Source organism: Carassius gibelio, chromosome B5, assembly GCF_023724105.1.
Source record: "Carassius gibelio isolate Cgi1373 ecotype wild population from Czech Republic chromosome B5, carGib1.2-hapl.c, whole genome shotgun sequence".
Classification (NCBI taxonomy): Eukaryota; Metazoa; Chordata; class Actinopteri; order Cypriniformes; family Cyprinidae; genus Carassius; species Carassius gibelio.
In genome coordinates, this window is record NC_068400.1 from 5,308,017 (window position 1) to 5,319,295 (window position 11,279).

Consider the following 11,279-nt stretch of genomic DNA (forward strand, 5'->3'; position numbering starts at 1 on the left):
AGCACCTCTTTTAGGAGCTTAGATGGTATAGGGTCTAACATACATGTTGTTGGTTTAGATGATTTAACAAGTTTATACAATTCTTCCTCTCCTATAGTAAAGCATGAGTGAAACTGTTTCTCAGGGGGTCTATAGTGCACTGTCTGGTGTGATACTGTAGCTGACGGCTAAATGGTTGCAATTTTATCTCTAATAGTATAAATTTTAGAAGTAAAGTAGTTCATAAAGTCATTACTGCTGTGGTGTTGGGAAATGTCAACACTTGTTGATGCTTTATTTTTCGTTAATTTAGCAACTGTATTGAATTAATTCCTGGGGTTATGTTTGTTTTCTTCTAAAAGAGAAGAAAAGTAATCGGATCTAGCAGTTTTTAATGCTTTTCTGTAGGATAGGTTACTTTCCCGCCAAGCAATACGAAATACCTCTAGTTTTGTTTTCCTCCAGCTGCACTCCATTTTTCGGGCTGCTCTCTTTAGGGTGCGAGTATGCTCATAATACCATGGTGTTAAACTGTTTTCCTTAACCTTCCTTAAGCATAACGGAGCAACTTTATTTAAAGTGCTAGAAAAGAGAGAGTCCATAGTTTTTGTTACATCATCAGATGTAACAAAGATGGATGTAACAAAGATGGATGTATTTAAAGTTTGGGCTCCTGTTCTGAGATAAGCTTCAGGCAGGGTGGAGCTGGAGGTAGGCAACAAAGCACAAAGATAAACCAAGGATCCATTTATTCTCTGTGGTTATGTCCCCTTTGGATAGCACAAGTATTCATTGTCAAAGAGGTCTGGTTAGATTGTCTTCAGAATGGAGCACTGTCATTCCGGTTACTGAATACTTTCTAAAATTACTATGTGAAACAATGCACACTGTGCAGCTGTAAACATTTAGTATTAAACATAATTTTGTCATTGCAGCTGCTGTTAAGAGAACATGGGTAATATCCTGAAACTTGTGCTTAGAACTGCACTTAACCCTAGTGGGCCCTATTTTAACGATCTGAAACGCAAGTGTCAAAGCGCGAAACGCAAGTAAGTTTGTGGGCGGGTCTCGGCGCTGTTGCTATTTTCCCGGCGGGATAAATGGCTCTTGCGCCCGGCGCAAATCTAAAGTGGGTTGGTCTGAAGTAGCTTCATTATTCATAGGTGTGGTTTGGGCGTAACGTGAAATAAACCAATCAGAGCGTCATCCAACATTCCCTTTAAAAGCAGGTGCGCAAGTTCCATTATGGATTGCTATTATTATGGCGTATTTACCAGGCGCACGCCAGGAGCGGTTCACAGCCGAGGAGACTGATGTTCTTGTAAGAGCAGTGAAAGACAGAGAAGTTGTGTTGTATGGGGATGGGAGAATAATTAGCCTGAATAATTTGTAAGCTAGATTTATGCCTATTTTGTTCACATCTTCGTGGCACACCACAATGATTTCCGTCATCTCATGTCTTAATATTTTTTTAGTATAACAATTTATGATTTGCAAAAATAACTGTTGCATCTGTGTAGATAACATGAGCAAAGTGTATGCGCGTTGTGCACGCTATACATTATGGTCAAGCATGCGCCCTTAAAATAGCATAATGATCAACACGCAACGCGCCACTGACTTTAGACTAGGTTTTTTCTGGTCAGTGGCGCAATTGTTTAATGGAACAGCAAAATAGCACCAGGGATTGTTTGCGCCGGAACACGCCTCCTTTTTTGCGCTGAACTGCCCAGGGAGCGCAAGTGCATTCACTAGTTTAGCGACGTGCCTCTGTGGAGGGAAAAGCGCACTTTGCGCGGGTGCAAAATAGGAATGACACATGCGTTGGTGTACAAAGTCAATTGCGCTGGGTGCAAGATAGGGCCCAGTGTATCATACGTATATAAAAAAAACAAATGCCATTGTATTGTTAAGACATCTTAGTCAAGATATGACATATGATGTTTTTGTGTATTTTTCAGATATGGTGTAAATAAGATAGAGGGTTTACTTCGTCCCCTTGTGGACAAAGGTCTGAAGTGTGTGCTGATTTTTGGAGTTCCTGCAAAAGTTGCGAAGGTCAGTGAAATGTTTTAGTTGTATTTCATTTATATTAAAGTTTCAGTATTATTGTTGTCAATAATGTAAGTCATGGTATATCATGAAGAAATTAGGGCAGTAAAGCTATTAAGAATTTTTAATCAATTAATTGAAAAATTTTTTGATTAATTTAATTAACTTCACATCAAATTTGACTGACACTTTACCCTCAAAAGTGTATAAATGTCACAAAAGAATAATGTAATTATTCTGTTAAATAAGAGAGGCATCAAATAAACATAAAAATTAGCTACAATGCCCATGATTGTTTATGTATTTATTTTTAGAAGCTGCATCCAAATAAGTTTATTGCAGCATAGATATAACATGAATGCATTCACACTGCAATTAGAAATGCATAAATAATTCCATGAGATTAATGGATTTTAAATGGTTATTAAAGGGATTGCTCAGCTAAAAATGGAAATTCTGTCGTCATTTACTTTGTTGTTTCAAATCTGTATGACTTTCTTTTATGGAACATGACTTTTTGTGTTTTTTGTTTTTTTTTTTCCTTACAATGAAAGTCACATGTAACCAAAAAATAAAATAAAAAATTGGTTAACAATATTCTTAAAAATATCTTCACTGGTGGCCGGTGCAGCATTCTATATTTTCCATGCAGAGTGAATTTCTTTTTGCCTGTGCATTAAATTAGAACTCTTGTGGGATGTGTGTATTTGTGTAAAATATATGTAAATTTTGTTCTGTGTAATAGTGACTGGATAGCAAACTCAGTGATAGTGTCCCCTTCTCTCCTCCACTCTGCAGCACACCACACTCATACTTGCTACATTTTTCAAAACTGTAGTGGTAACTAGACAGTGCTGTAATAGGGGGTTTCATGTCCTTTTAAAGGGGTCACATGATGCAATATTTACATTTTTCCTTTCTCTTCGGAGTGTTACAAGCTCTTGGTGCATGAAGAAGATCTGAAAAGTTGCAAAGACTAAAGTCTCAAATTCGAAGAGATATTCTTTATCAAAGTTAAGACTCTGCCACGCCCCCCTAAAACGGCTCATTCAAACACGCCCCCTACATGTCTACATCACGATGTTGGAATATTTGTGAAATGCTAAATGCCGCCCAAATTTTTCCGCAATGAAGTAATGCATGGTTAGCACAGTTAGTGTTGAAGCAGCCATGTCAGGGAGATGCTTTGTGTATCTAGGCGAAAGCAAAAGCACTTTATTTGGCCTTCTTAAGTAGAATCTTTGCATTTAGGAATCTTTACAATTACTTAAAACAGAACAGCAACGCAATTTATGGACGACCGTTTCATGGGAGTAATTTTGATTTTGCTATACAATCTGGCGCTTCTGTATCAACTACTGTAAATATGTTTTGTTATTAGTTTAAGTATTTGCCATTGAAGGTTCAAATGCAGAGTTTTGCACGTTGCTTGTGTGTGCTAGAGAAAGAGAAACATCACAGTGGAGTCAGCTGTCTTAACCGTATGTGGCTTGGTACTGCAAATACACATGAGCTTCATCACTGTGTCTGTCACACCAATCTGTTCCCCTTTGGGGTTGAACTGATGGCAAAACTAAGGACATTATATTAATTGTCTTTACATTTATTTTGAAAGATGAAGCTTGTGATTATGGAAAGGGGTGTTACATTTCCGACGAGTGCTTGTGGTTTTCGGTCAGTTGGCAAATCAGCAGACTGTGCTTGTCAGAAGGAGGGGCTTTGTAGAAAATGACGTATTTGAGAGAGAAGGGGCATAGAGGACCAACAATAATGTATTGTAAAGTATTTTTAAAATGTGGTGTTTTTTGAACATTTAAAGCATGTCAACATATTCTGTTACACCAAGTACACAAAATAAAGATCTTTAAAAAAGCATCAACTAATTGATTAACTTAACTAATTAAATTAACACTAAACCAATTTTTTTTGTTTTCTTAGGATGAAAGGGGCTCTGGGGCGGACACAGATGACACTCCTGCAGTGCTGGCTGTGAAGAAACTGAGAAGCACATTCCCTGACCTTTTGTTGGCCTGTGATGTGTGTCTTTGCCCTTACACCTCTCATGGCCACTGTGGTTAGTTTCAGTACTAGATTTTTTTATTTTTTTTTGAAATGGACAATATTTTAAGCCAATAATAATTACATGTTATGGATCACAACCAAAAATAGATATCAAAGCTTCTATTCTACTTTGTCTTAATGAATTACAACAATAGAATAAAAATGAATAAAAACAATACAGGTAAAAGCTATAAAGAAAAATTCTAAAGAAACATTAAGATTCTTAACAGTGCTATTAAACTATGATTGTTATAAATGTACTAGAAAGTGTTTGATCACAGCAAAGGCAATCTAAATGCAAAAATAGGGAAAATTAACATAAACAAACCAACAATAAATAACAGGGTTTATGCGGGGTTGTAAAAGGTAGTAAAAGGTAGTAAATTAAATTATGCCAAATTAAGGCCAGTAAAAAGTAGTAAAAAGTAGTAAACATCATCTGACGAGGTAGTAAATTTTCGAAGCCCCATCTAACTGGGTCTATATCATGGGTGTCCAAACTAAGGCCCGCGGGCCAACTGCATCCCGCGGTCCAGTTTTTATTGGCCCGCAGCCAGGGTCCGAAATTAACACCCGCCAAGCGCCAAGTGCAGTTAGATTTTCCGTTTGGCGAGTAAATCTCGAAAGGGTATTCACACACTGGTGAGTGAATGTTCATCATACCAAAATAGTAAAAAAAAAAATTACAATTGCCTTTTGTAATGTTATGATGCCTGGAAATTAGTTCAAATCTCCTGCGAATCTAAAGCGAGCGAGCAAAAGCGTGCATGCAAGCCGTGTAGCGAGCGCACGGCAGAGAGGGAGAGACCTTGCGTGTGTGTCTCTCTCTCTCTCATGCAGTGGTGACGCGTTCATATAAACGGAACCTAAACGCTGTAAAAAAAAATATTAAGACATTTTAATTGTTTATTAATAATCAAGTGTTTCTGTGTCAGCTGCAAAGATGAAGTTGACACTGACTCGCGATCTTCGCAGTAGTGAATGCGCTGGAGAAAAATGCAGTTTTTACGGATTATCCTATAGCCTACTTTTATTTACCATATTTTTCGGACTATAAGTCGCACCTTAGTCCAAAAGTACGTCATGATGAGGAAAAAAAACATATAAATCGCTCTGGACTATAGACCCTTTTACAGTTGGTAAACAATGTGACGTATTTGTGTGGGCGGGGCTTAGCTGGAGGCAGAAAGATTCCCCTCAACACTTGAACAAACGGTAGCTAGCGAGTTTTTTTAGCTTGTTTTTTTAACAATGGCTGGAGAAAATCTGAATATATCTGCTTTATCTGAATATTTAAGGTCACTCACTGTCCGGGACCGTGATAATTATTTGAAAAAGTTAGCTTTTACGGACGGGACCAGATTGGTCGACCCGTACACAATCACTCATTGGATGGACGATCTGACAGGATTACCTCCGATTGAGTGGCCTGACATCTACACTTACCTGATAGAGAAACCGAGCGTGTATAGTAAAGAGAAAATGAGGGCGTATAAATCCTTAGATTAAATAAAGAGTGACATTACAGTAAAATTATTATTAAGATGTAATTAGTTTCTAGAAATAAAAATAGCAAATTAATTATAAACTTTCTGTATTTATTCTTTCTTACCATGTTCTTAAATTCCGGTCACAATTAATCACAACAATGTATATAAAATGTTCTCCGTCGATTCTGGCAACCAACAACACAACAAGACGACATTTTAAGCTTCTTGAGTAGCCGACCCTGTGTTGGTTTGTGTTAGCCGCCTCCAGTTTTCCGTTTGTTTTGCCTCCAGCTAGCGCCGTGACGTACCTCTGACGTCCGCGCAAAAGGGGTCTATAAGTCACATTTATTTAGAAATGAGAAAACATTACCGTCTACAGCCGTGAGAGGGCGCTCTATGTCTTCAGTGACTACAGGAGCACTGAGCAGCATTGAGCGCCCTCTCGCGGCTCGGAGACGGTAATGTTTTCTCTTGGTTCATGTCTCTTAGTTCATTTCTCTTTGTTCATGTCAAATTAATTTTGATAAATAAGTCGCACCTGACTATAAGTCGCAGGACCAGCCAAACTATGAAAAAATGTGTGACTTATAGTCCGGAAAATACGGTAGTTTTTTTAATGGTTCTGTTTAAAAGTAGAAATTTCAAGCTTTCTGTAAATAATAGATATAGGATATTTCTGATTTGTTTAGGTCTGTGAGGCAAGTAGCCTAGGCTACCTATACGCTGAGTTTCGGTTCATGTCTGAACGTGTTGTGATTTATACAAAATAATGAAACATGGATTAAAATTAAGATAAAATTAATACAAAACTAAATTCGTTTCAAAGAGAGGCTATGTGTTTTCTGTTTGAAGTTTTCTCTCTTTTCTCTCCTACAGAACCTCTCCTGACTTTCTCTTTCTTGCTCGCTCTGGTTCTCTATCTCTCCCTCCCAGTGTTATAATGAAGTTATATTTGCCTCTTTAAATTGTGATTAAATATGTTATTAATTAATTTTGGAAAGATATTTCATGTCTTTACTTGTCACTTTACTTAACACTTAACACTGCTACAGTTGAAGTTTGCAGCCGTGTTGGTAGTAAAAATATTGTGATGGTAGTAAAATAGGTGGTAAAAAGGTAGTAAATTCAATTTAAGAATCTCTGATTAAACCCTGAATAAGGAAATAAGTCTTTAATATTGGCTGATAACTAATATGCTACCAATAATTAATATTGTGCATTCCAATTTGTTTTATTACCATTTTTCTTTTTTTTTTTTTTAGCAAATACTAATTCTTAAAAAAAAAAAAATAATTCACATGAGATGAAGACTCCCTATAATGGTGGCTGCCATGTTGGGAACACATAACCATCTGAACACTACTGGCTTATAATTTCTTATTTTTCAGTCCATTCACATTTTTAACCCAAAGTATTATTTAAGGATGATGCAGCATCCATGTATAGAGCCCAAGACAACTGTTGAAACTGCCAGTGAAACTTAGACTTTTAAACATAAACAAATAATTAATTTTCTGGTATTTTTAAATAAACTCTTAACGGCGATACAATCATAGTGTATGATTTGTGACATTCTCTATGGCACCTTTAAGGAATCATGAGTGAAGGTGGCAGCTTGGATAATGCTGCAAGCTGTTTAAGGCTGGCTGAAGTAGCTCTGGCTTATGCTCAAGCAGGTTCGTTCTAAATTATATTCATTTGTAGACAGTTACACATACTGTGCATGTTTCAGTAATAGGTCTAAAGAAGTCATCTTCATCAAATCCTGTCGATGCTTTTTTCTCCTTCTAGGATGCCATATCATTGCCCCTTCTGATATGATGGATGGACGAATTGCAGCCATTAAGCAAGCTCTAATCGCCAATGATCTTGGCAACAAGGTTGAGAGAAATCTCACTTCTGGTTGCAAACAAAAGTTCTGAATTGAATACAGCAGATGCTGACCAATCTCTTTATCCTTCCTTAGGTGTCAGTGCTGAGCTACAGTGCTAAATTTGCCTCATGCTACTATGGACCATTCAGGTAGTGTACTTCTAATGATTCCCTTTAGAATGCATTAGTGGACCACCTTCTTAGTTTTTATAAATGTATAGATGATTAAAACAATTGGAGGAGTTTATTTTTGTAAACCAATTATAAAAAATATATATTTTCTTTACATTTGAAGAGATGCTGCACAATCTAAGCCTGCTTTTGGAGACAGACGATGCTATCAGCTGCCACCTGGTGCCAAAGGACTAGCACTGCGGGCCTGTGTATGAGAAAATCATTCAAATAAAAATAAAACTTTTATTTCAGTGTTCACATATTTCCTTTTGAAACATGATCTAAATTTTGACTACAGAAATCGGCACTTTGACTAGGCCTGTGGTGTTTTTTTTTTTTGTTTTTTTTTTTATATATTAATTAGAAGTACATGGTTTTCTTTCTTTGCTGGTAGGACCGGGATGTTAAAGAAGGTGCTGACATGCTGATGGTGAAACCTGGATTACCATACCTTGATATTGTGAGAGAGGTTAAGAATAAGGTAATAACTTTTTAACTACTCCATGTTATATTCCGAAATAATTTTCTTAATACTCAGAAAATCTTATTTCACATTGTACAGTCTCAAAATGTATTTGGAGACTTTGGATACTACACCCAAAAATGAAAATAATATCATAATTTACTCACCATCATGACATGATATATGACTTTTTTCTGTAGTTGAACACAAAGATTTTTCAAAAACCACACAAAGCATAAGAGACTTCATTGTTACTTATATCATACAAGCTTCAGAATACACTTACGTCATGCTTCACAGTGTGCTGATGCTTACATCAAGCATGAACTCATGAACCTGAGTATGTCAGTTGGCCTGAAGCAGTGCTTTATAGTTTAACATTTCAAACATATTAGTATTTTATCACTACCACCTCAGAATACCAATTAATTTCACGAAACATTATGAAAAATGAATGCCTTTTTATTTAAAAAACCTACAGGGAAAAAAACTGCCTGCATCACTTGAAACATTGAAAAATAGCATAGAGAGAATAACTGTTATTCACTCTGTTATTTTTTTGTGTTTCAAGCTGTCAGCTAAGGCATAGGACACACACAGGCCTTTCCTCCTCACCTACAACATTAAAAACTCTGTCACTGGATGCGATCATTGCATTGGATTTGATTGTACTTTATTGTACACTGTAGTGTGTAGTGTGTGTGTATGTATGTGTGTGTGTGTGTGTATGTATATATATATATATATATAATGTAAAGTAGGCTATAATATAATATAATATAATATAATATAATATCAGAGTTGTCTGGAATGCAGCATTAGGTTAATATTTCAATAAACGAGCATGTACTGTCATGATTCTGCCCTCGTGTCCTTGATTTTTTCCTAGTCTTGAGGCAGGATCATGACAGACCCATGTTTTGTGTACAAGCGCATGGCCTTGTCTTTGGGCCATGTGCTTGTGTTGTCTCGTTCCCTTGCCCCGCCCCCCTTGTTAACCTAGTCGTGTCTTGATTGTCCTATCTGTAACACCTGTCGTGTCTTGATTAGTACCCCTATTTAGATCTCCTAGTGTGCTCTGTCTTGCGTCGGTTCATTGTACCTGTCATTGTGATTGTACCTCAACTGTGTTCTGCAATTGTGATTGTGTGTGAGATTGTGCTGTACCCGCTGAAGTCCTTGTATTACCGTGAGTGTTTATAGTTAGTATTTAGAGTCCTTGTTTATCTTGTCAGTCCAGTCCTGTTTTAGTTATTTAGTCTTTACCTTGCTCCGTGTTTTCCCCCTCGTGGGTTTTTGTTTCCCCTTTTTGTAATAAATACTTTGTTTTGAGAATCCCTGTCTGCACCTGAGTTCCTCCCTTACCAATACCTGACATGTACTAATTACTAGACATTCTATTGGTAACATTTCAGCAGTTGATAGCGACTCCTAAAGTAGCATTTAAAGCACAGCTATGTGCGGTTGCTTTAATGCATTTTTGGGAAACGCACATGAAACAATAACGAACGATCATAAAATGACTCGTAGAAAACTCTTAAAGGGGTCATATAATGCCCATTTTCCACAAGTTGATATGATTCTTTAGGGTCTAAATGAAAAGTCTGTAACAGTTTGTTTAAAATTTCTCAATTGTAGCGTAAACAACACATTTTTTACCGTTAAAAACTGGATTTTTTCTAGTGGTTGGATGTTATCGGTGTTAACGTGCTGCTTTAACGCGAGACTCTTATCGGGCGATAAAAAAAAATATTGCCGTTAATCTATTCTCAAAGTTGGGTTGGGAGCTGGGTCTATACTAAGCAAGCTATGATGACTTTCACCTTGATATTTTATATAACCGACTGGCTGAGGCCAGCCTAAAAAGATGCTCAGGACAGTTGACGGGCCACTGCTGTGCATCGTCACGAAAGCTTATCTTTTTCACCTTTTTATGCCTTATCGCTTGTCGATTTAAACATCAAAGCATCCAAACACAAGACGCGGAAAAGCTGAACAGAGCAGCTGGTTACTCGCGCACTGTGTACGGTGAGCACGAGAGAGAGAGAGAGAGAGACGCGTATCACGGACAGCGACACTGAACCGAGCTCTCTTCTGCGAAGTTCTCCTCGAAGTCCCTCCTGCACCTGAACGAACAAATACAAATCGTAGTTTGAACAAACAAAAAATGTGAAGGAGCCCATGGAGAAAATGCAGAGAAAGGCGTCTCAAAACACTTGAACATTGAATTTGCTTATTTTTGCTCTTGTGCCGACAAATGCATACAAAATATGTCAAAATATCCACTTTGGAAATTATGCTCGAAAAAACTGTCAGTTATTGCTTAAGTGAAAGTAAACAGTTGAGAAATAAAAATGGGATTATATTGTGTATTATATTGGATGCGTTCGTCGTCTCTTAAAGTGACCGCGCCTAATTTAGCTACTGGCTGCTGTAATGTTAATTCAAGAAAATGAAAGAAAATCACTCACTGCTCTTGACTGAATTTGTAATTTTAACAGTCAAACCAAAAATTATTCAGACACCAGATATAATTTTTGATATATATAGCAAAACTGTAATAATGTGAGAAATGTTGAAGGCGTCTGAATAAATGTAGGTTTGATTGTATATTTCATTTTTACATTGAAGACTATCCAGTGCTATTTTAGATTTAATTATTTGGTTTCTGTACCTTGACACCTACAAACTTGAAAAAAACTTAAACATTGGTGTGAAAGAGGCGTAAGGTTGTTTGCACCTTGTGCAATGTGGAATTAGTTTACAGCTTTTTCAAGCATTTTGTGATGCAGGACATGAGCCCCTTTTCTAATGCACCACCTAGCTTGATAAACCCCTTCTCACAGACTTACTGTTTGTCAATCTTATTTGGGTAACACACATATTCTGTTTGCCTTCAGCAGAATTCGAATGAGTCATTTTAATATAGATTAATCTAGATAAATCTAGATTAATTTCAAGATCACAGTGAGATTAATCTAGATTAAAAAAATAATAATCTATGCCCACCACTACTCTTTTCAAAACACTCTGGTTTGTGGAATTCTCCTTCAATGCTAATGAGCTCTGCTGACTACGCCCCTCTCTTCTGATCTGCTCCCTCAGAGACTGTTTACTTTAGCCACATTCATAGTGAACCTTGCTAATTAGCACATTATTAGTGATTCATTTAAATACATCATACTCAC